This window comes from Neovison vison, chromosome 8 (assembly GCF_020171115.1).
Source record: "Neovison vison isolate M4711 chromosome 8, ASM_NN_V1, whole genome shotgun sequence".
Lineage (NCBI taxonomy): Eukaryota > Metazoa > Chordata > Mammalia > Carnivora > Mustelidae > Neogale > Neogale vison.
In genome coordinates, this window is record NC_058098.1 from 126,159,997 (window position 1) to 126,183,591 (window position 23,595).

Consider the following 23,595-nt stretch of genomic DNA (forward strand, 5'->3'; position numbering starts at 1 on the left):
AGAGCGGCACGAACACACGGAACACGCCGGGGCTCAGGGGAGGGGGCGGCCTGCTGAGGCTGCCGCAGGCAGGGTCGGTCGGGATGGCCCTGCAGCCCAGGCAGGGTCGGTCAGGACAGCTCAGCTTCCCGGGGCCCCATTCATTCCTGAGAGCAGACTGCACCGGAGCGACGACAACGTGAGGGCGGGCACGTGGGGGAGGAAATAAATGCAGCCGTGGCCCAGGATGGAAACGCCAGCCCTGCCCGCCAGCATCTGGCCTGCTCCGCTCACCCCAGCCGCGGGCTCGAACACACCTCTCCTCGACAGAGAGGGGCACCCAAAGGCCGGTGCTGCTCCCTGGGGGTGCCTCCAGGAATCAGCAGGGGAGGGGAGGAGTGTCGGGGGCCTCTCGGGAGAGGTTTGTGTCCCCTGGTTCTGACCGCCGAGCCCTTGTCTTGGCCGCGCTCCCGCTGACCTCTCTACCGAGGGCCAGGCTTGTCTCCAGACCTCAGAGCCTCTTGGGCCCTCGTTTTGGGAGCTGCTCCCCTATCTTGACGTACTTGCTTCCGATTTTCAACCGTCTTTATTCTATGTCCGTGGTTTTAATTTAATTTAATTAAAAAGAAAACAAAACAAACCCACCCCGACCAGAGGGCAGCCTGTTGTGAGGTTGTGTGTTCTATCACCATCCAAGCATGCAAACGAGGCAGCCTCTGTTGACAGGTTCACATCTCCAGTGCAGAGCTGGCTGTTTGAACAGCTTGTGTGCAGTAATTGAAACATAGATTTTTGTTGCCTTTCTGTTTATTTTTAGATTAGCCAAGCAGGGACACTTGGCTTCCAGGCTGCCACCTCCAACCCTGTTGGGCAGTGTGGGACCACTGACCCCCTGCACGCCAGCAGCAAGGACCACCATGTTGCCTCTGGGGTCTCTCCCAGAACTGGCTTGGGTTTGTCCTGCACCTGACCCTGCTTTTGCCCTTCTCTGTGATCCCCAGGGCCCAAAGCCAGGGAGCCGGTGAATATAGAATGCCTGCCGGCTGTCTCCTAGCGCCCAGGTCCCTGAAGACTGCCTCATCCCCACTGTACTAAACTCTCACAGAAGCTCTGGGGTCGGCCAGCCCCCTTGACGATAGTGGAACTGAGGCACAGAGTGTTAGGGCAGGGACAGACTAGAATCCAGACCAGCCATGCCCTGGGCAAAGAGGGGTCACATGGTTCAGAGAAGATGCTTTCAGGGTCAGTTATCTATTCAGGTCACTTTAGAACCAACTGTGGTCGCACCGGCCTGGAGAGGTGGGTCATGCTAGGATGATGGCCTCAGATCTCAGGGGCTTAACCTATAACGTGTGCTATTTGCTCCTGGGGCACACTCCCTGCTGGGCATCTGGTGCCCTGTGCCAGGCTGCCCTTCCCCAGAGTCCATGCTGAGGCAGATCCTGCCTCCTCCTCCTCTCGTTGCCGGGCTGGGCATATTGCTGGCGTCCCCCGACATTTACTGAGCCCAACTGTCCCGAGGGCAGGGGTGTGAGCAAGAAGGATGTGACCACACACCCGCACGTTCAGACCGATCTCATCTCCTATGGGGTATCTCCACCTCTACTCTGTGCCCCCTCTTCCCAGAAGCCCTCCCAGTAGGCCCGGACAGCAGGCATAGCTGACCCAGGCTTCCTCTGGCACTCAGCACGCCTCTCTTCTCATTCTAGATCCCACGAAATGATAGCTGTGTAGCAGGTTTGTTAAACAGGCTGAACTCAGTGGGATATCAACAGCAAACAGATTTCTTTTTCTCCCACTTCTTTCCTTTAAATCTACTCTGTTGGACCCAAACAGCTTTGTTCGGCAGGACGGGGGGCGGGGAACGCTTTTGGGTACGGCTTCCGTTATTATCACGGCTGCCGTTAGGATGTCTGCTACCGAGGGCTGTCAGTTCTGAGCATGTCCCGTGTGCCTGGTACCGCGCGGGGTTGTCTGCACACCAACTCTCCCCCAGTCCTCATGAGAAACCTGTGAAGGCGGAACCAAAGCGAGGCAGGGGGGTGTTTAAGTAGCTGACGGGTTTCAGTGACCTAGCGGCCACATAGCTAGTAACTGGTAAAGGCAACTCTGAAAGCAATCCCATCCTTGCCTCTCTCCACAGCTGAATCCAAGCTTTTCTGGATCTCTGACCTCATGTCCAATTCACAAAACCTCCCCTCACTCACCCAGGCTCAGGATCCAGTAGTGGGCAGGGGTGTGGGATGCGCTCCAGGTCTCGCCTCCTGCCTATTCACGAACTAGCTCCCGGCTTCCCCGAGTGGCCAGGAGAGAGGCCAAGCGGACAAGGGCAAGGTGTGATGGGAGCACCACCCACCTTTAGAGGTGACTCTTTTGCCTATGGGCCCCCTGGTGGACTCTGCGCCCTGCAAGGGTCCTTCCTGCAGAGCGCCAATGACCGGTACCCTGGTGGGTTATCCTCTGGGGTGGGGGTCTTCCAAGACGGCTCCAGTCTGGCTCCCTGTTTCAGTGCACACTCTGGAAGCATGACCATGACGTCTCCTTGACCAACTATGGTCAAGATCAACTCTGGTCCTACAGAGTCAGGCACAGCCTCAGTGCTCCCAGCTTGAGGGAACCCAGGTCATACCGTCCCCAGTGTTCCAGGCTCAGGGAAGCACCAGGAGGATTGTTTTGAGTTGATGTTGGCGGGCGGAGGCGGGGGGTGCATGGAGGGCATCTCCCCAGGAGGAAGGTGAAAGCCTCGGCACCCATCCTAGCACAGCTCCACTCAGGGGTGTTCTCCCCTGCATTCTCAAGACCTTCCTAATATAGGGGTTGGGGGAGGGATGGAGGGGGCCTGGGGCTATCTAGTTCCTATTTTTAATGTGATGATACAGGGCACGTTTCATGCTCGTCCTTGAACCTTGTTTGAGTCTCTAAGACAACAGAAACCATCTAATTTAACATCTTGCTATAGATGATTCAATCCTTCTCTGGTTCAGTATTTGCCTCCTCCAGGAAGCCTTCCTGATGATGTCAGGTTATTCTGCTACTTCATCCTTTGGCCATGCTGCCCATTAGCCCTTGCTCTGCAGAGTCCCATGTACCCAATCACACACTAAACTCTGAAAACACACAGGATGGGCACCTTCCCACTGGTTGTCTGGGCGGAAACCCTACTTACATCCATTAGTCATACCCTTGGCCCACAGTCACATTCGTGTAGATGCTGGCTGCACAGAGCTCAGGCCCAGGGTCTACTAAGGACAAGGGAGTGGGCAGCCTGAGGATAATTGGGGATGACAGAGACAGGGCCACTGAATGGGTGCTGGACAGCTGTCTACAGGCCAGATCTCAGCTGTAGCAGCCCCAGGAGAGGGAGTGAGATGCCCATCTGTTCTCAGCTCAGCCCAGTCCAGGCTGCAGGGACAAGCAGCCCATTTACAAGTGACCAGCCTGCAGCAGGCACCCAGGGCAGGGCTGACACCCCAGTGTCTGGAGTTCAACAAAGGATGCTACAGAGGTCTGGGCTTGGATACGGGGGTGGGGGGGGCGGGTAGGGGTAGGAAGGGAGTCCCTGCCTGGGCCTGGGGGACTCTGGCGTCAAAAGCCAGCCTGGCACCATCGGGGCCGACTTCCGGGACCAGAATGAAAGGAGCTCAGTATTACCCGCCAGAGAAGAGGACTGGCCTGGGGCCCCTTCCCTGGCTGCCCAGGAAATGACTGTTCCCAGGAGCAACAGGTAGGGTGTGCCCACCCTGCAGCCCCTGGGGCCCTATGGGAAGTGCCTGGTGAAGGCATCACGAAGTCAGAGAGATAGAGACGACGACACGCCCTTTGCTTGCATGGGCTCGAGGGGTGCCCGCCTCACTCCACACACCTGAGCTTTCGCTTGCCTTGGCCTCCTGACCTGCGGACTCCTCTCTGTTGTGCTGAGCCTTCCTCACCAAGCTGCAAGGGGACAGTAAGGAGGAAAGGCAAGGAGCATTTACCGAGCACCTCCAGCACACCTGTCACTCGCAAGTCCCTTAAGCTATGGGAGTCCTAGCACGGCCTCCATTTTAAGGAGGGGGGAAACTGAGGCCCCCAGATTAGGTGCTTGCTCTTATCTCTGGCTTTAAGGCGGGCTCTTTCCACTTCCCCTCTGACCCTGGACTCCTTGACAGCTGCAGCTGTGCAGACCTTCACCTCAAACTCCTGATGCTTCTTAGAGGTGCAGCTGCCCCGACTGATGGCTGTTCTCTCCATCTCTCTCCACCTCCCTCCGGGCCCCCCTGGTATGAACCTCCATTATCTCTCACCTGGGTTCTGTTGGAGTCTCTGAACTTCCCTGCCCTCGTTTAGCATATTCTCCACGCAGCAGCCCGAGTGATCCCGATAAAATGCAAGTCAGACCATATACCTCTTCAACCAAATCCTTGTCGTGGCTCCCATGTCACCTTGAGAAAAAGCCAAACCCTTACAAGGTCCGCGAGGCCCTCGTGCCCACTTCCCTCTCTCACTCCGTCTCTCCACACGGTCCTCCTTGCATCTTGTCCAGCAGCTTAGGCCCCCTCCTACCTCAGGACCTTTGTACCTGCCGCTCCCTCTGCCTGCCCCACCCTTCCCCAGTATGCTCAAGGCTAGTGCTCTCATCTCCTCCAGGTCTCTTCTCACACCTCACCTTCTCAGTGACTTTCTCCGATCATCTTATTTTAAAGTGACCAGCTCTTCCCTCGTTTTCTTTTTTGACTGCTCTTCACCCTTCCCTCAGACATCACAGTTTACTTAGATTTCTCTGTGCCCCTCACACTGAAATACAAGTTCTGTAAAGGCAGGGCTTTATACGTTTCGAAGCATTTAATCCGCACAACACTCCACTGTGATGATGGCTCTCTCCGTTTTCCCAATGAGGAATCGGAGGCACAGACGCGTCAAACAACCTGCCCAAAGTCATCTGGCTCGGGGGTGGAAGAATCCGGATTCCCACCCCGGGCAGCGTGGCTCTTAGTCACTGCTCTCTGACCACCCGTTGTGGTCACCGCTGTATCCCAGCTCAGACAGGGCCCGGCCTCTCGTGAGCGCTCAGTCAACCATGAACGAATGAATGAATGTGTGACTCCCACCACCCCACGTCAGTGTGGGCCTCCGCTGTCCCCTCCCCACCACAGATGGAGCGATCCTGGATTGAGGATGAAACCCCCGACGTGACCCAGCCCAGCTCCCACCCCTTGTCCCTGTCCAGCACCCCCCGCCCCCCCAGCCTGCTGCCTCAGAGCCCTGTGTGTCTGCTGGGCGGGTGGAGGGGTAGGGAGACTTGATGGGCTCCTCCAGCCCCGAGCAGAGCATCGTATTCATAATGCACCAGCACCGGGAGCACTCGGAAGGGAACAGCCCGCGCTCCCCCAGGAGCAGACACATCTCCGACGCAATTCCTTCGAGGAAAATTACTCAGGCAGCCATTTATTAAAACACAACTGCTCCTGAGGAGGCCTTTCGGCAGTGGAAATACCAAATAGCTTTGAAGCTCCAGCCGTCCCCGAAACCGATGAAGCAGGCTCCTAGGCACTATCTGACTTTTAATCTGTCTGCTCTTTCCCCATCTGGAAGGGCTAATGAAATGCTACACTGTGAGGAAACCAGGAAATCAGTAGCATCGGAGGTGAGGGACATATATTTAATTTCTTACCTTGGTCTGCTATTTGCATAAGCCTCCAGGGAATAACCAGTAGAGGAAAGAGGAGGAAAATAACACTGCGGGACTACGGGGCCAGGCACCGTGCTGCGGGATCATTTGCATTTGACGTTCAGCGCTCAGGGTAGACTAGGGAGGGACATTTCACTGTGGTCTCTTTGGGAGAGGTGGTCTCTCTCTGGGGCTCCCCGTGTCTGTGTCCCCCTCTTTCTTGGGGACCATGGTGAGACGACAGTCCCCAGTCCTGCTTGGTTCTAGCTGGGGCTGGGTAACTAGGTCTTGCCAGAGTGTGCAAATAGGGTGTGCAAGCCACGTGGGTTCCTCCAGATCTATACCTTCTTCACCATCTCTTTCTCTGTGCCCTGCAGGAGATGACGAGGCCCAGGGGCCAGGGACACACCAAGGGAGGGGCTTTGGTTCTTGTCAGGGTCACAGACAGACCCACTGACCACCTCCCCTACCCCCCTCCACCCCTTAACCTGTGATTTGGAAAAGAAACAAGTTTCTACTGGACCGAGCCGCTACACTTTGGGATTCTTTGTTTAGCAGTTACACTGCCGTGACTAACGCAATCTTAATTTTACAGATGGAGACACAGAGCTTCAGAGAGTTGAAAGTGGCTTTTCTGAGGTCACCGAGAGCCTGGATCTAGCCAAGCATGAGCTACGTGTTAGTGAGCCCTGATTTCCCTGTCTCGGGTGTCCCAGGTGAAAGGCAGCCTGTTCTGAGCCTATATTCCAGCTCAGCTCCCCGGGGCTGAGCAGCGCACAGGCTGACTCCCTGAGGTCCCAGGCAGGGGACCGTCCCTGGGGGATGGTCCCCTGCAGCCTCCATCGTAGAGAGTGGATGTGGGAAGGGCAGGGGCTGGATGTGGGCTCTCGGGGGATTGTCCTCTGCAAATGCCCAGCAAGCCCTGTGGACGGCACGGGCTTTGTGGAAAAGGTCAACTCCCGAAAGCAGGAGACTCAGCAAATCCCCAAATAGCCAGACCCTGAGCGGGGGCCGCCCATGAGTGCACGTGCCATCTGGAGAGCGAACAAGAGCCGGGCAGAGGGGGCAGCGCCTCCCCCCACAGACCCGGTTCGGCCCAGGGCTAATCCCCGCTCGGACGGGTCTCTCTGCGGCGGGAGCGTCCTGGGCGAGTGGCTTCCAGGCAGGCGGCCCTGTAGAGGCTGGAATCAGTCCTCTAGACGCCTCATGAATTTCTGCTCCTTAATGAACACGTGCCCAGAAGAAGATCCGATGGAAGAAGGGATGAGAAAAGCACAAACTTGCCAGGGAAGAAATACGATTGCCAAATTGCGAGGGGCTATTTTAAACAACAGATTAAAGGGATGGAAATTAAAAACAGAACAAAACAAAGCACCACACCACCCTGGTTGCCTGGGTGAGCCCTTTACTCTCATTAACGCGGCTTCCCAAGGCCACTGGTGCGTCGAAGCCGGGACGACAACACGCGGGCTGACTCGCCCAACTGCTCCCTGGGGTGCCAATTACTTCCCAGGATTAATTCTTCCGTTTACCAGACCGTTCCGCAGTCGTGCCGCCGCGGCGACAGCCAGAAACAAGAGCTCCTGGATGGAAGGCCCACCTACTGGTTCCTGGGAGCTGGACGTTGGGCCGAAGTCCACAGATCTCTTGCACAAGAAGGAGGCACCAGCCCAGCTGCTCCCCGCCGGGAGCACCGACTGTGTGGGTTTTTGGCTTGGACTTTGAGAAAAAAAAAAACCCATGTTTTCCATCGTGAGGGGCTTGAGCGAGAGTGGTGAACATACTGTGTCTGAGACCAGGAATCCGGGGAGAGAAGCTGCCTCGGATGCCGGGACTCGCCCAGCATGCCGGTCAGCTTGTCCTACTGTCCCACAAACACAAAAGGCCCACGGTGCTGCTGCCAGGCTCCCAGCCCACCAGCCAGCTCTGGCCAGCACTCAGCACTGTGCCGGGGGCTGTGAGGGGCAGCCGAGAGGAGTGGGTCGTAGAGCTCACTCACGGGGGCCACCGTCTGGCAGGGCTGGGCCAACCCTCAAGGGCATGGGAGGCCATCAGACAGCCAGTGGTATTTCTGCCAAGCATGTACTTGAGCTCCTTGAGTTCTGAGACCTGGTTTTCTCCCCCTGCCTTCCCCACTGCACCCCACGGAATCAGCCAGGCATATGGGTTCCCATCCTTCTGTCCGTCCAGTCATCCCTCTTCTCACCTGCCCAACCACACACCCACTCCTCGGTTCATTTCTCCACCCATTAACGCATGAACTAGTCAGATACTTTGCCAGGCATCGGGAAGATTACCGTAGAGTGAGAAAGGTCTGAGCGGACCTCAGCTGCACAGACTGTGCTGTCCGGTATCCATCCCTCCTTCATCTGATAATAGAATTCCTGCTTCCCATGTGCACGAGGCCCATTAGGCAGGTTTCAGGTGTTCTGACCCACCCCCAGGGGGAGCACGTGACCAAGCCAAGCAAATCAGTGGGCTCCAGCCCCTTGGCCATAATTACCCATTCAGAGTTCTTGGCCCAGACAGACCCAAATCCCTCAGATCGGATGGAAGAGCTCAGAAAACAAAGGTCTCTCTTCCCTCAGAATCAGGAACAGTACGGTTTTTGCAAGCTGGAGCTGCTCCTGGCCATCTTCCCTGATTGTGAGGAGGAAGCAATCTGCAGAGCAGAGAGTGAAGCCAGCCAGAGAGAGAAGCAGAGATGGGAGCCCGACAAGAGTTCTGATATTCTAGGAACTCTTGGGTCTAGCTATGTCGGAAGCTGTTGCCGAAACTTTCAGTTACAAGAGCTAACACATGCTCTTTTCTGCTTAAATTAGCCTGGGTTGGGTTCCTGTCTGCTGCAATCCCAAGAGTTCTAGTATGTTCTAATACACGATTAGAAGAACTAAGTTCTGTGCTGCTTAAGAGGAAGTCTGGGCTGGAAGGAAACTTCTTTGTGACTCTCTGGGAAACAGGAAGGATTCAGAGAGGGAGAGGGGAAAGACGCCCAAGATGAAAGAACAGCGTGGGCCAGCATTGCCCAACAGAACTTTCTGCAATGATGGGGATTGTTCTATAACCTGTGCGATCCATGTGCTAGCTAGACTCTGTGCTAGCCTCCAGCCACACGTGGCTGCCTAGTCCTCCAAAACTGGCTATTGTGACGGAGGCACAGAATTTTTAATTTTCCAGACTCTTCCCCATTTATGATGGTTCAATTTACAATGTGTTGACTTGACGATGTCGCGAAAGTGATACGTGTTCAGTAGGAACCACACTTTGAATTCTGAATTTGGATCTTTCCCCAGGCCAGTGATATGCAGATACTCTCCCGTGATGCTGGGCAGGGGCGGCAGCCACGCGACCAAGGGGAAACAACCAACCCACTGACAGCCATTCTGTTCTTCACTCTCAGTACAACATTCAGTAAGTGATATGAGACATGCAACGCTTTCCCCTACAACCGGCTCTGTGTTAGACAATTTTGTCCCACTGTGGGCTAATGGATGCGTTCTGAGCACAGGCAAGGTAGGATAGGCTAAGCTTGGATATTCATTAGGTTAGGTGGCCTAACAAGATTTTCATTTTATGATGCATTTATCAAGACGTAACCCAGCTCTATGCTGAGGAAGATCTATATTTAATTTTAATTAATTTAAATACTACACCTGTCTGGTGGCTACTATACTGGGCAGCGCAGGTGTGGACAAAGACCCTGGGGAGAAGGTGTGAAGAACAGGGGGCTCTTCCGGGGGGTGGGGAGGCAGGCATAATGGAGACGGACCAGAGGATGGACAACTGGAAACAGAGAGAGATCACTGCAGACACGGATGCAAGTCGCCTGGGGAGGACTGATGAGGGTCTGATGTGGTAGCAGAGATAGGAAGGAGGCAGACAGGAGCAGTCAACGGATAAAGCCAACTCACAGGACGGGGGAGCTGGTGTGGCCACTCACGGACATGAGAAAGGCAGAAGAGGATGCACGTGGGGAAGGCAAGCAGAGGGTTTTGTTTTTGGATTCTGGAATCTGAGGTAGGAGAATGTCAGGATGAAGGTCATTTAACAGAAAGCTGGAGGCTGAAGACAAAAGGTCTGGGGGCCATTGGTGGTTAGCAGGGAACTGGTCAAACTTGTAGAAAGACAAATGTATGCAAGGCTAGAACCATGAGGAAGATTCCCAGGAAGAAGTGGTCGAAAGAGAAAACAAGGACAAGAGGCACAGGAAGTAACCAAAGGTAGCGTGAGCGATATAGCATGATCCTAGTCCGCTGGGATTCTCCGCGAGAGGCTCATTTTTCTTACCTACAGACATAGTTCTGAGATAACTGAAATTGATTCCTCTAAATATCCAAACTCAAACAAGAACAAAGCATTTTAGCCATTTTAAAGACAAAATGTCTTGAAATACACTGCCTCCTTCCCAACATGCTGCACAGAATGTGACCTAATAGATACACACAGGGCTGCAGACCAGCGTGACTCGGGGGACCGAGGGACCGGGCAGGAGCAGGTCCGCGTGCCTGGCCCTGGCTGCGGGGCCTCCCACCCGCGCACAGCGCATTCTAGGGCTTTGCGACTGCTTCATTTCCCATTAGCTTCCACCAAACACTGCTCGCTTCTGTTCTCCTTCCAACTCCTCTCCTTACTCTTGCCAGATCGAGTGTTTATGAAATCAGCTTTGAATTCAGAATCCAGGTAGTCAATCTGATAGCCCATTTGCATTTTTTATTTTTAAAGAACAATTCGGAATTAAAGCCCACGGGACCGATGACGAAGAACGATGGATTCCGGGTACACGCACCTGGTGATGCCTATTGGTCCTGTCAGCTCCTCAGAGACGCTCTCCTGTCTTTGCTCAACCTAGGCTCTGGGCCGGAGAGGTTTCCAGGTAAATGAGAATTGGTGGGAAAAGCAGGTGCCCTGACAGTCTTGCCACCCAGGACTGCTTCTTCTAAAAAAGATCAACGGTACACATTGTCACGTCTTCACAAATGTCGAGAACAGACACAGATCGCTAGTGTCAGTCCGGCTACAGCTCGGAAAACAGAGTGACACATTCCGCAGTGTTCCTCCCCACAAGCAGAGATCATTTCTCACGCTCACCCCCACAAAGCCACAGGCACACTCCTCCCAGTGACTGCGATGCAATTTTCAGCCATGATTCAGCTTCCCACGTGCCAGTGAGCACGGGAGGTCTGGGCAGCAGGCAGCTGACCAAGGGCGGCAGACAACCCTCTTGTTGGGGGTCTCGGCCAAAAGCTTTTTGGCATCTTGGTAAAAATAAAACAGAAAAAGAGCAGAGCCAAGTGGATCTGATGTAGACTTAAAAATTCCAGCTTTGCATCGAGACCAGCGGGCTCCCTTGCCAGGGAATCGGACTTCAGGGATCTTTGGTTCTCAAAGAGTGGTCCCTTGGGAGCCTGTTTGAAGCACAGAATCCCAGGCCCTACCCCAGCCCATACTGAATCAGAATCTGCATTTTAACAGATCATCAGGGGGAACGGGATGCACAATTCATAGGCTACTTAAGTATTCTACGTTGTTCCCGTGCTGGCTGTTGCATTGAAAGCTGAGCCTTGGTCCTACTTCTGCACTCGCTGTGGAGTGAATTTGGGGACCTCCTTCTCCTTTCTGGCCTCTGTTTTCCCAAACGCTAAGTGGGGTCCAGCCCAGTGGGTTCAATGATGTGCCCACATGATCGTCCTCAAAACGGGGTCTGTAGGTACATCTGGTGTCAACAGAGTCATTTTCCTTTGCAGACCAGAGCCTCCTTTCTCCTTGGGGAAGAATCACTTGGGGTTTTAGAAACATCTCCTACCCTCCTGCAAGCTGTGACATGCATCCTGACCCCCTCGGGACACGTTCCAAAGCCTCCAGCAGCCCAGAACATTGAACCAAGTGAGTGTCATTAGAATCCAGCCCTTCCTTCTGAACTGGCGTCTATGGTGGCCCAAGACCTGTCCCCCAGCTCCCTTCAACATGCAGCTTCTTGGAGGGGGCCAACCCCCACAGGCCCAGAATCTCAGCAAAGAGTCCATGGACCCCCCCACCTTCCTAAATATCTCCGGTTTCCTTTTGTCCTTGTGGTTCTGTGCTCTAAATCTGCCCACAGAGGAACCCTGGTCTGTTTCATAGTGAAAACAACTCTGCGTTCCCAGTACTATCGCAGCTGATAGAATACTGGTCATGAGTGGTTAAATAGGCTGCCTCCTCTCCATCTGCCGGAGGGGTGTGTATGTGTGTGTACGTGCATGTAACTGTGTTATACACAGGGTCACCCAGCTCATGTTTCCGCTCGGTGTAGGGATCTACAGCTCAAAACCCGCCGAGACAGGCAGACTGCAGGCAGGTGCAAACCGGAGGTGGGCTTGTGTGGGGCAAGAGCCATGCACACTCAGTCAAGCTCCCCAGAGAACAAGAACATAACAGACAGAAGGGACGTGCCAGCCAGTCCAGAGCAGAACGGTCTTCCACTGTGCCTGGAGAAGGGTGTATGTGTGTGTGTGTGCGTGTGTGTGTGTTGTTTTTCACAATTCATTAGGTAGAAGGAAAAACCAGAAGTTGGTCTTAGAATGTCACTGTCCTTAGCTACAATGGGTCTTACATACGTATAGACAGCCATTCCAAATAGTATATCGTTTCTTTCTACAACACGGGCTCAGGACATCTCCATTTCTCAATGGATCCTCTTTCTGGTCCCCTCAAGACCTGAAGACAACAGACCGTTATGGAGAGAGAGCAGGACTCAACATTCCAGGTCTGTTTGGCAAACAAAGAGGCCATGAGCCCCTTGTGGAATGCTGCTGCTGTGTGGAGCCATTTTCTCCTCTGAGGGTGATGGGGGCACTGTTAGGACATGCAGGGGCAAATCCAGTCTGGTCCTGAGGCAGAGGTGGGGACCGTCGGCCTCCTTAAGTCCTCAGCCGTGGGCCTGTCTGGGAGCCTGGCTCCCTGCTGTGACAAGGACTGGGCGTCACTCTGCATTACAGGCCAGGCACCAACCCGCCCTGACAGCCAGCCCCCAAGAGGGCTCTAATTTCTCCAGCCAAGGACCCCTTAGGTCTTGAGGATGGCGTCACCCCAATTATGAAGCTGGGAGATTTTGGAGCCATAAATGAATATCCACCCCTTGGCTGTCAGGTTGAGGCTGCATGTCACCTGAGAAAGTCAACATGAGAAAATCAAGTGAAACCAGGGTGTGACTGTGTTTGTCTTGACAAAAGGACCCAGCATTGAGGAGGGACCCTTGTCACCCTTCAGAGTGCTGACCTTGCACTCTGATTTTAAGAAAGGAGCAGGCAGTCAGAGGTCGTCTGTGTTCTTTACATCTGGGTTTTCAGTACAAAAAGCACATCTCCAGGCAAACATTGCCTCTAAGACAGGGTAAATCACAATTTAGGGAGGCCACAAGGCAGGCTTAGGCCTTGGATTTTTTTTTTTTTTTTGGTTCTTTTCCTTCAAAATCTAAAAAATTGTGACATAATATACAGAATATAAAATTGACCATTTTCGTCATTTTAAGCATCTGCGTCAGTGGTATTAAGTACACTCGTAAGGTCATGTGACCATCACCACCACTCACCTCCAGAACTTTCTCATCTTCAGCTCGTACTCATGAACCACTAACTCCCTATTCTTCCCTCTCCACCAGCCCATCATAACTGCCCTTATTCCTTCTGTCTCTGAATTTGACTCCTCAGGGGAACTCATATGAGTTCCTATCAGACAGTATGCGTCCTATCGTGTCTGGCTTATTTCATTTAGTACAATGTATTTAAGGTTCATCTGGGTTAGAGTATCTACCCGTGACTGTAGCAGTTCCTTCCTTTTCAAGGCTGAATAATAGTTCATTGTGCTTTGTTTGTCCATCCGTCCATGAATGGGCCCTTGAGCTGTTTCCACCCTTTGGCTGTTATGAATAACGCTGTTATGAACATGGGCACACAGATATTAAAGGAGCCTGGGGGTCTGCATTAATGTTAACCCTCTGCCCTCTGGTGACAGGTGGCCTCCAGCTGGTGGCTGAGCAAGGCCACAAAGCTGAGAACCGGCACTAGGCAGCTCTGCAGAGGCAGGCTAGGGCGAGGGTGCAGGGGAGCAAAGGGGGGGGTACACCTCTGCACCCAGACCAGGCTCGGTGGAAAGGATTATAATTCCACAAGCACAGAGGCTGTTCTATCCCTTGGCTCCTGGAGTGGCCCTGTGACACGCTGGCTTTAGCCACACTTCTCGATGCCAGCTCACACCCGAGGAAGGAGAAGACAGGGGCCAGCACAGCCCCTCCTACTTGGTCTGCCTGAGCAGGCTGCAATTTTTTTAATTAATTAATTTTATGGAGATGCAATTCCCATAAAGGAACAGCTCAGATGTTAAGGGTGCAGTGTGACAACTTTTGATAAATGTATGTACCTGCATAACCCCCACCCCAATCAAGGGGCAGGCCATCTCCGGCAGCCCAGAACATTCCTTCGGGCCAGGCTGCATTTTGGCAGTATCTTTTAGAGCAGTCAAGATTGCTGTAGCATCAACAGGGTTAGGGGACTTATAAAAAGCCTGTTGGGGGTTCTATGCTGTGAAACCCGAGATGCCCTCAGCCCTGAGACACCACAAAAGGCAGGGTTTCCCCCCCCCCTTTTTTTGCAGTTCGTTAGCTACCCACAGTGGTCTGGCAAGGGAAGTTCTGCATCACTGGAGCCCAGAGCAGACTGTGGGCCCCAAGAGCCACTCAAGTCCCATGCAGGCTATAAGCCTGTTCAAGCCCTGGCTCTGGGCCGGGCATGGGACTGGGCACAGCCATGCCAGGTAGGGGACACGCTGCAGAATAGGAAGAAGAATGGCATCTGGGCTGGGGCCCAAGTTCAAATCTTGTGATGCTGCAGAGACATCCATCATTCCGGCCGTGGCCCACGGGAAGGCTTTCTGGAGGCAGGGTGGCCAGGCTAGCCCTTTCATGGATGCAGAGGATTTCAACAGGAGGCCGGAAAGAGGAGAAAACTCCAGGCAGGGAGGACACTGGGTCAACGAAGGCACGGAGACATGAGAAGAGCCATCGTTTATGGAATGGCTGTTAGGTAGGAGTTTCACACCATGATTTTGTTTAACAAGAATAAAATAACGACGATAACGGCTGCCCTACGAGAGAAATCCTATGAGGTACAATGTGGCTAAGTGACTTCCCAGATTCGCAAAGCATTGCCCCGGGATTCAGCCCTGGCTCTGGATGTTTCTGAGCCCATGTTCTGCTGCTTTCTGTGCTGTGGGAAGAAATACACTCTAACCAAAGCTTTAGCATGCTGCACGGAGGGGAGGTGGTGTAGGGACTGAGGCCGAGAGGCATTCAAACTACTGAGGACTTTCGAACCTGGGTGCTTCACTTGGTTCAAATTCCATTAAGATGACAGGAGCAATACCGCATTCACAAAAGGACTTGTGTAAACTCCGCATTTTGCACACACACCTCTCTTTCTCTCTTTTTTACTATCGTAGGAAAATCTTATTTATTTAAAGTAATGAGGGCTAATTAGTAAAATCATTTTTTCTAAAAGCAGTGTTATTTATACACAATGGCCCAGAGCAGGCTGAGAAGGTTGGAGGCAGAGGTGGCCTATACTTAGCACAGCTGCCCAGGAATGGGCCTTCTGGAGTGTGCTAGCCTGAGGAAATTCTCCTTTCTCCATTGTTGTCAATGCCTCCAATTCTGGCTTGCACTGTTAGTCCTCAGAGAGGGGGGGGGGCTCAAACTCCTGCAAATGTCATCTGCCTTCCCTTTACCCCAAGCAACCCACTCCATCTGGAGCTGGCAGGTGAGGAACTCTCCAGAAGCCCCCGCTGTACCTGAATTTTCTCTGCTAGCCAGGGTCAAGGCTCCCCAGGAGAGACATAGAAGTTGTGTCAGAGACCAGGAACTCCTTGTGTTGCATCAGCTCCGTAACTCCTGGGAGGGCCTCAAGTCTTCTTCAACACCTAATGCCACGAGGCTCTTTAGCACCCCAGGCTGGATAGTCCCAACCTCCTCCCCAGAGTGGGTGGAACACCAGCCCAGAAGGGCGCGCTCGGAATGACAGGCGTCCCTGGACACAGAGTCCAGATTAACCCTGCATCCCCAGGAGTGCCCAATAGGTAGCCACGTTACAAGGCACACAAAGATCTGCAAACACACACACACACACACACACACACGCACACGCACGCACCCTCCCTCTCACTCACAGACACACACAGGTTCTCTACTGTCTTTGGTCCCCCAGGACAGCCGTGTACGTCCGCCAGCCTTTTCCTCTCCAAAGATCTCCAAACCACTTCATGTGCACGGAAGGAGGGAGAGCTGCCTCTCAAATGGGGAAGCCACTGGGTGGCAGAGAGCCTCGTGAGCGCCCCGAAGTCCAGGCTACGCAGCCCCTCGTACTCTCAGCTTGGGGGTCTCTGAGACGCAATGGAGCTGTCCCCAGGGCCTCCAGGCCCTCTCACTGCCAGCAGAGCTCCTCCCCTCTGCCCGCGCGCACGCAGCTGCGGGGCTGGCTCCTTTCTCAACAAAAGTTCATCCTTCTCCAGCTGGTAGCGCGGAGCCAGGCCAATCCCCCTCCTTCCCCAGAATGCTCCTGGGTTTGCAGAGGCCTCCAGCGAACCACAGACCTCCCTGCCCTGCCCTTCTCCTGGTACAGAGGGTGGGAGGACAATGCTTGGGGTGAACCCCCTCCTGCCCAACCCCCACACTCTGACCCACAAACCACAGGCTCCCCGTGTGGAGGGGCTCCCCACCCCCCAGGCCTCAGCCACATCTTGTAAGCTCACCACTCCTACGGTCCAGTCTCGAAAGAAGTGTTTTAGCTTCGAAAGAAAGCAGGATTTAGGTAAAACCTAGGAGGCAGGCAAAGTCTACCCTCGGTGATGTGAATCCCATGATGGCCTGTTTGCAGGGGCTTCACTCCGCACCCTGGAGCCGGGGGTGGTGCGTGGTGCAGCGGGGGGGGGGGCGGTGAGCCCACTACACACCTCGCTAGCTCCCGCCTGTCTCCCTTTGGTTGTGAGTGGAGCACAACGCGAACCAGAGTATTTCCTCTCCTTGCCAGGGAGCCGTTGCTGTGTGTGCACTCCAGGAGGAGGCCATTACAGGGAGTTAATAGAGTTTTAAATTTGTTTTTAAATTTTATAATGTAATTCATCAAATTCAGTGCCTGAGCACAGCATTCACGTTCAGTCCTGGCGGCGTATGTCGAACTGGCCCCAGCCTTCCCCAACCCCGTTCCCCCAGAGGAGGAAAGGTTAACTCTTAAGGGTAACTGGTAGGCACAGCCGCTAAGGGGCGAGAAGGGCAGCAGGGTGGGCCCTGGGTGGCATGGGTCAGTCTGGAATTGGTCTAATGGAAAGGCTGGTGACTTAGCAGAGATGCTCTGGGCACCTTTCACGAGCGGGGACCGTAGAGGATGCCCTTGGCCTTGATCACCTTGGTGAGATGGCCATCTGAGTGCGACGATGATGGGGTGCTGGCCAGAAGCGTGTCTGTGACGGTACCAGGTGTCAGTGAGAATGAGCAAACACCAGGATGTGGAAAGCAACCGTGCAGTCTGCCGATTAGGGACAGATGTGAGCACGATTTCTGCTATTTTTCACCCAGAAGGATTTCCTTTAAGGACGTGTTCAGCTGAACTTAGGATCATTATTGTAACTTGGGATCAGTTGCTGCTGAATTGGAAATAAGTGAGATTTATGGGACCACGGGAGGAACATCTCGGGTATCAGGACTTGCCGCAGATCTTCTGTTATCACGAACTGTAGTCAGTCTTGCCTTTTATTAAGCTTTAATAAGTGACTTCGCTTCTAGGGAAAGTTCCAGAACAGACAGTGCCAGCAAGTGAAATCCTACTGGTCCCAGAGCAAACTACAATAAAATAGTCTCCTCCTCCTGGTGGTCCTGACAGCTGAGCCTTCAGCTGGCTGAGGTCACAGAGCCCCAAGGAGAGTGCAGGACCCCCTTGCCCAGCACGACCTGGCGGTGGGTGAACAGTGGGGGCGTAACTATTGGAGTGTGATCACTAGTTCTCCTTGGCCCAACAAAAGCCTCGTTCAGGCAAAGACCTGTTTCTGAACCATATCTATTTTTAGTTCATGGAACCCACAGAGCGGCTGCACTCTGGGGCCCCAGATGTCTGGCCGGAGGGCAGGGAGTGGCCACCAGGCACCTTTGACTTTTAGTCACTGCTGATTTGTGGCGTTCTGCTGGTGACAAGAGGAGAGAGGCTTCAGGCTGGCTTCTAAGCTCCCAGCATAGTCTACCTCCCCCTCGCTGAGCATCCAGGTGTGGACTTGAGACCTGCGCTTCTTAAAAAGAACAGATGCAAACAGAAAGTTCACTCCTCCTTGAAGCCACACACCCCATGAAACACCCAGCACTACTTTTCAAGTTCTAGGGGACTCTGGCCCGATGTCTGTGGCCTTCCAGATGGAGCTCCAGGCTCTGGTTCTACATAGCTTTGAACCGCCTTCTTTCAATTTCACATAAAATTAAAAACACTAAGGTGGGGTGGGGCAAGAACCCTGTGTGGCCTCGGCGAAGCTGAGCAGACTCGGGACAGACGCTCAGGCCTGGGCCCAGGTGGGATGTGGGAGCTGGGGTGGGGCTGGGCTCGGCAGCCGGCGGGGACACGGGGGCCGGGATGGAGGAAGAGCATCTCGAGGTGATGGAAGTCTTTTTGCATTCAAGGGCTTGCCGCCTTCCAACTTGCTACTTATTGCATTGAAAAATATTCCACGCGATTGAAGAACTATTTTCCAAAACAAAATGCTGGTATTCATCAGGAGGCGCGGGTTGTGCAGTGTGAACAATTCACTTTCGTTAAGTACCATATGGCCGCTGGTAGGAAAACGCTAACATGTTTCAACAGTACAGCTGGGGTAGGCCTCCTTTATTCACCGTGCAGATGGCTCTAATTGACATCTCTCCTAAAACAGGTCTCCAGAATTTCTGCAGGATTATTAGAGTCATTAGTTATTAAATACCATCACCGCTTTCGGAGAGGGGGGTCTGAGCCTTGGCAACACTGCACAGGGCTGGGGCGGACAGGTCCCCCGTGGAGGGCCGGTGGGAAGGGCGTGTGAGCGCCTCCTCAGACCAGGCCAGGGAAGGACGAAGACGTGGCTCATTCCAGAACAGCCCTTTGGAGACAACTCAGACGACCAGAGGGCTCTGGACCAGGGTTCTGGAGCTGGACGGACGGACCTAAGTGCTATAGTGGAACTGGTTTGGATGCTTCTATCTGAGGTGCTGCCTGGTCCTCCTTATGTTTGGCGAGGGGTAAGCCGTGGCCTCCAAGGACTTGGCCGCACCTGAGACACAGTCCCCGACACTGCAACAAGCGTGCCTTTGTTGGATTGTGACCAGGCCAGAAAGGCAGTTCAGGGGGTGGGGGGGATGGTGGGGCTCACACGTGCAGCTGAAGCACTGAGGCCATCGCCCGCAGCCACGCTGAGACACAGGGCGCTGCCCTAGCCCAGCCACCTTGCAGACCCGGCACTCCCGGACCCATCTTGGCTTCCATGTCACACATGCCAGAGGTACCGCATTGCCAATCATGCTGCCTTTGCGGGAAAGGAAGGAATCTAGGGAGCGTGTGTGCTCCTCAGAGTTCTTCCAAAAGTAAATACATGTATGCAAAGGGTAATATGGATTTAGGAACAGCCTTCCCTTTGAGCTCTTTCCCCATTGATCAAGGGTTAATAGTGTGGCATTATTAGTTTAATTTCACAGTCTAATCAGTTTCCTGCTTTATTGATCAAGGGACTTGGAGCAATTGTAATTTGGTGAAGCTGAAAAGTAAAATTCTCAGCTAAGGGAGTCAAGCGAGGTGGCTATGCAGCTCGGGGGCCGTGCGAGGGACTGCCTGACCTTGTCCACACAGCTCCCCTAATTGGGGCCACGCAATCCACAGGGAACACGTCTGGTCACCCTTCCTTCCTCTCACTGCTCAGCCACCTGGAGGGCGCAGGGTCCGCATCTCACAGTGACTACTAACTAGCACCAGAATGGGGCCCGGCTTTGGGTAGAGCCCCTTCCCGGGCCATATTTGAGCTCAAATCCACCTCGAATGCCACTCTGAGCCCCCGAACCGGCCCAGGGCTTCATTGTTAAACACCCTCTGTCAGCAGGGCCCCATCTGTGCGATGGAATTTTTTTTTTTTTGTCACTTTTTCAAATCAGAATAGAAACAATTTTTAGTCTATAATTATCATTTCTTTTCTCAACAGACAAATGTTTCCTTTTAAATTGTAGGGCGGAAAAAGCAAAGAACAACATTTTAAACCAAAAAGAAAGACTAAAATTAATTTCCTCTTTACAGAAAAATAAAATACAACAGCTCTAAGAAGCCAGGTTTTTTTCTTTTCTCAAAAGAGCAACAAATGCAACAGCATATTCCTTGCCACCACTAATGCCCATTGTTGGGAGGCAAGGCCTTGAGGGGTAAGGGTGATGTAGTTTGCAGGCCTGTCTCCGGAGTCAGGCCTTGAACTCTGATCTCCTGCAAGAGGCTGGGCTCCTGATCTCTGAGCTCACTTGGGACAGATGATCCGAAACCCTCCTTTCAGGAAGCAAGCTCCCGGTGGAGGGTCCCAGGAGCCAAGGTCAAAGCTTGGGGTCTATCAGTTGGCTCAGTTTCCGCATCTCTAAAATAGCTGTGCTACTTATCCCACAAGGCTGTTGGGAGCATTCTCTGGGCTCTGCGACTCTAAAGCATCAAATAAAGCCTGCGTTTTCACCAGGGAGGCAAGACTAACCAGACTGACTGCTAAGAAAGTCCTGCTCCAATATTTTCTTGGCTGGCAAGCTGCTCTGCTCACCGTGGACAAGGTGTCCCTCCCCAACCTGGCTGTCGTGCTCCACCGACATGCGGCAGGAGAACCACGGCCGGGCGTGTCTTTACCCAGCCTGGACTCGAAGTGCCAGGCCCTGGGCCCAGCAGTTCCGGTGCCCAGAGCCAGCAGGCCCGAGCTGGCATGAGCCGAGGGGGACTCCCAGGGAGGGGCAGCACGTGCTGAGCTTGGAGGGAGGTGGGCCGACTGCATTTACGGAGCTGAAAGCAGTTCACTGTGGGCCCAGCTGGCACAGGTGAGGAAGCAGAAAGGCCGGAGGAGCTTGTTTCCTCCAGGTGAGGAGAGTCCCAGTCCCCGTGGTCCAGGTTAAGGAGTCTGGTTTCGAACTGACCAGCTAATGACAGGGCTGCTCCACGGTCCTGTCTCTACTGCTACCCTTGGCCTCCTCCACAGGGAAGGGGGCGCGCCACGGTCACAAAGGCGCCACCATCACCCAGGGCTGTGCTGGTAAATGTTTGCCGGTGGGGGGGCGAGGGGGGCAGACAAAGCAAACAGAACCGCAAGACCCTGATTTGTAGCATTTGCCTGTCTCTGTTGTACAAATGCTCCCAGCTCGAGTTCGAGCTCCCAACGGGAAGGCAGTGACCACAGAGCTGGGAAGGAATGTCAGCAATGGGCTCCTGGGAGCCACCGAGTCAGGCCAGCTGACCACACTCACAGAACCTGGGAATGGGGTTGGAGTGGCGGTCAGGGGGCTTCATGAATTCATGAAGACGCTGCCCCATGGCCGGGAAGGCCCACGGCAGGCCGGCCGCAGGGAGCAGAGCTGCCCACTGAGTCCCCACCCTCCCCCGATCAGCCAGATCATGTCCAAGCACCTCTCTTTGCATTCAAGGCTTTTTACGTGGGGTGCCACCTCTTGCTGTCCCCAGGTCCTTCTCATGCCTTCCCTGTGCAGCCTGCTGTGCAAGCCTTACTATCTCCCTGGGTCCCATCCCACTTCCAGGCCAAGAGCAGAGCCTAGGAGTTTCCCTCTGCCTGTGACACCTTCCCTCCTGCTTTCCCCGATCAAACCCTTCCCAATGCACCACCTCCGTACAAAGCTTTCTCTGAAAGCCCACTGCCCCCTGCATCTGCTGGGAATGAAGTTCACAGCGCCCATGGGGACACCCCACTTGACCGCACACGCTGTGCCCCTTCCTGCTAGAACAAGGGCTCTGGGACCTTCTGCTCCATGAATCAACACTCCCCGTGCTGGGTTCCCAATTCAAGACACTTCCTGACCCGACCGTACTTTTTGACCTTTGAGAACTTCCTCTCAAGGAAGTAGAGGGAGGGCAAGTGCTAGTGTCCAACATTTGTAATTCCAAGGACAGAATGACCAGGGGCCAAGGATCTCAGTGGCTCACTTGTCATAGGCAGGCAAGGCTGGAGAGTTGGCTGGGGGACACTGGGAGGGAGACAGGAGGCTGCCTCAGCACAGTGAGACTCTCCTGCTAGACAGGCAGGGCCTGTGGCAGAGACATAGGATCCCTATAATGACCCCAAGCAGGTGGAAAAAGGCAAGTGCCTATCCTGTGCACCTGATAGCTTTCTAAAAATAGCGGGTGGGCCCTGGCCCCACAGGCTTCCCTATGGCGGGCGGCAGGCACTGGAGCTGTTGGGTCACTAAGTTTTGGAGGAGTGAGGCCCATCACAACTGGTTTTGGATCTTATCCTTCCTGGATGGGGCTGAAGTGGGGCCACAGCCAGATGTGCAAGCTAAGGACTGGGCCTGACCTGCATCGCCTCCTGCTTAGCTCTGCCCCACCACCTTGGGCTAGGCACTGTTCCTTGTCTGTTGTCACATGGGGCAGGGGGGAGAGACAGGGAATAGCAGATGCCAGCAGGCTCCGGGCACCGGTTCTTCTTGGCCAAGGGAGCTGGGTACACAGACATTCTCGGCAGACCAAGGCACTGACAGCACCGAACAGAAATGTTATGATCTGATGCCACGTGGTGTAGGAGGAAGCAAGAAAAGAAAGGAATTCTCCGGGCCGAGCCCCAGAAGTCTCCTCTGCCCTCCTGTGGGGCCAGGCTCAGGGACAAGCAGTGGGTAGGGAACAAAGGGAGAGCTCTTCTCTTTCAGGGGCAGGCTGGGGCTTCTCCAGCTTGCAGAGAGCCAGCTTCCTCTGGTTTCCTCCTCCCTCCTCCGTGTCTAGACGGGTACACTAAGCTCCCAGCACCCTTCAGGGGTGCATTGGGCCTCTCGTCTCCAGGACCAGACCTGGGGCTGCACCTGGGTGCTCTGCTGACTCAGGGAAATGTTCTGGAAACAAATCCCTCTCGTTACAAGTTACAGTATGTATTTTTATGGGCCAGTATGTCAGCAGATTTTGGAGATCACTGTCACCCAGCTGAGAACCAAAGTCCGGGAGGGTTTGAATAAAAAAAAATTATAGGGAGCAAATACTTTTAAATAAGACGCCTAGCAAACATAAATGGGCCTCCTCTCCAATCCCCCAACACACACACACTTGGAAAAGGCTTTTCTAATTCTTTTGCTGAAAGGCAGGGAGACTGGGAGGCTTTCATTTTCCTGGAACATTTTCAGACCAAATGTGCTCCTCTCTCCTCTCTGTCCCCACGGAAACTCCGACTTTTAAGCGCAGTGTCTTGGGAGGGAGGTATAGCATTGCTTCCTCTGGCAAAGCTGGAGTGGTGGGCAAAGATGAGGATCAGACAGAACCAGAGAGATCCCCGACCCCATCTGGGCTGGCCTCCAGCCCCTCCCCGCGCAGAAGACCACGAAGGAAGGAACGCCAGGCCTCCTGGTCCCCCTTGCGCGCCCCACACTGCGCCTGGATGGGATCGTGTTGCAGAAATGTGATGCCTGCACACCCCACCCCCCCGCCCCCCGCCGCCTGCCAGCCATGCGGCCACCCCGGCCTGAGGGCGTGCAGAAGCCACCCACCCGTTCACTGCGAACATCCAAACATCCATCAGTGTGACCGCAGCTGCCGCCCGGCGTCCCCCCTCGGCACCTCTTACGAGTCCCCAGGGGATGCAGCCGCTCCAGGCTCTCCTCCGACCCTCTGAGCACACGCTTCTGCATGGGGCCCAGGCCTGCCCGGCTGGCGCCCGTGCCCCGGCTGTGTCTTCTGCCCTCCTGGCCAGCTCCGGGTTTGGTGGAGCGCAAG

At 54.2% G+C, this 23,595-nt stretch overlaps 1 protein-coding gene across 2 annotated transcripts in view; it reads right to left on the minus strand.

Annotated features, from left to right (window-relative positions):
* KLHL29 (kelch like family member 29) overlaps nucleotides 1-23,595 on the minus strand; it is a 296,443-nt gene that overhangs the window by 146,488 nt on the left and 126,360 nt on the right. Inside the window, exon 1 of one of the 2 annotated variants that reach the window (XM_044262003.1) lies at nucleotides 10,413-10,498. The exons of the other annotated variant lie outside the window; for it this stretch is intronic. The gene's annotated coding sequence lies outside the window, so the exon portion shown is untranslated. Of the gene's footprint in view, nucleotides 1-10,412; nucleotides 10,499-23,595 lie in introns of those variants that run through there. 2 annotated transcript variants of the gene reach the window in all.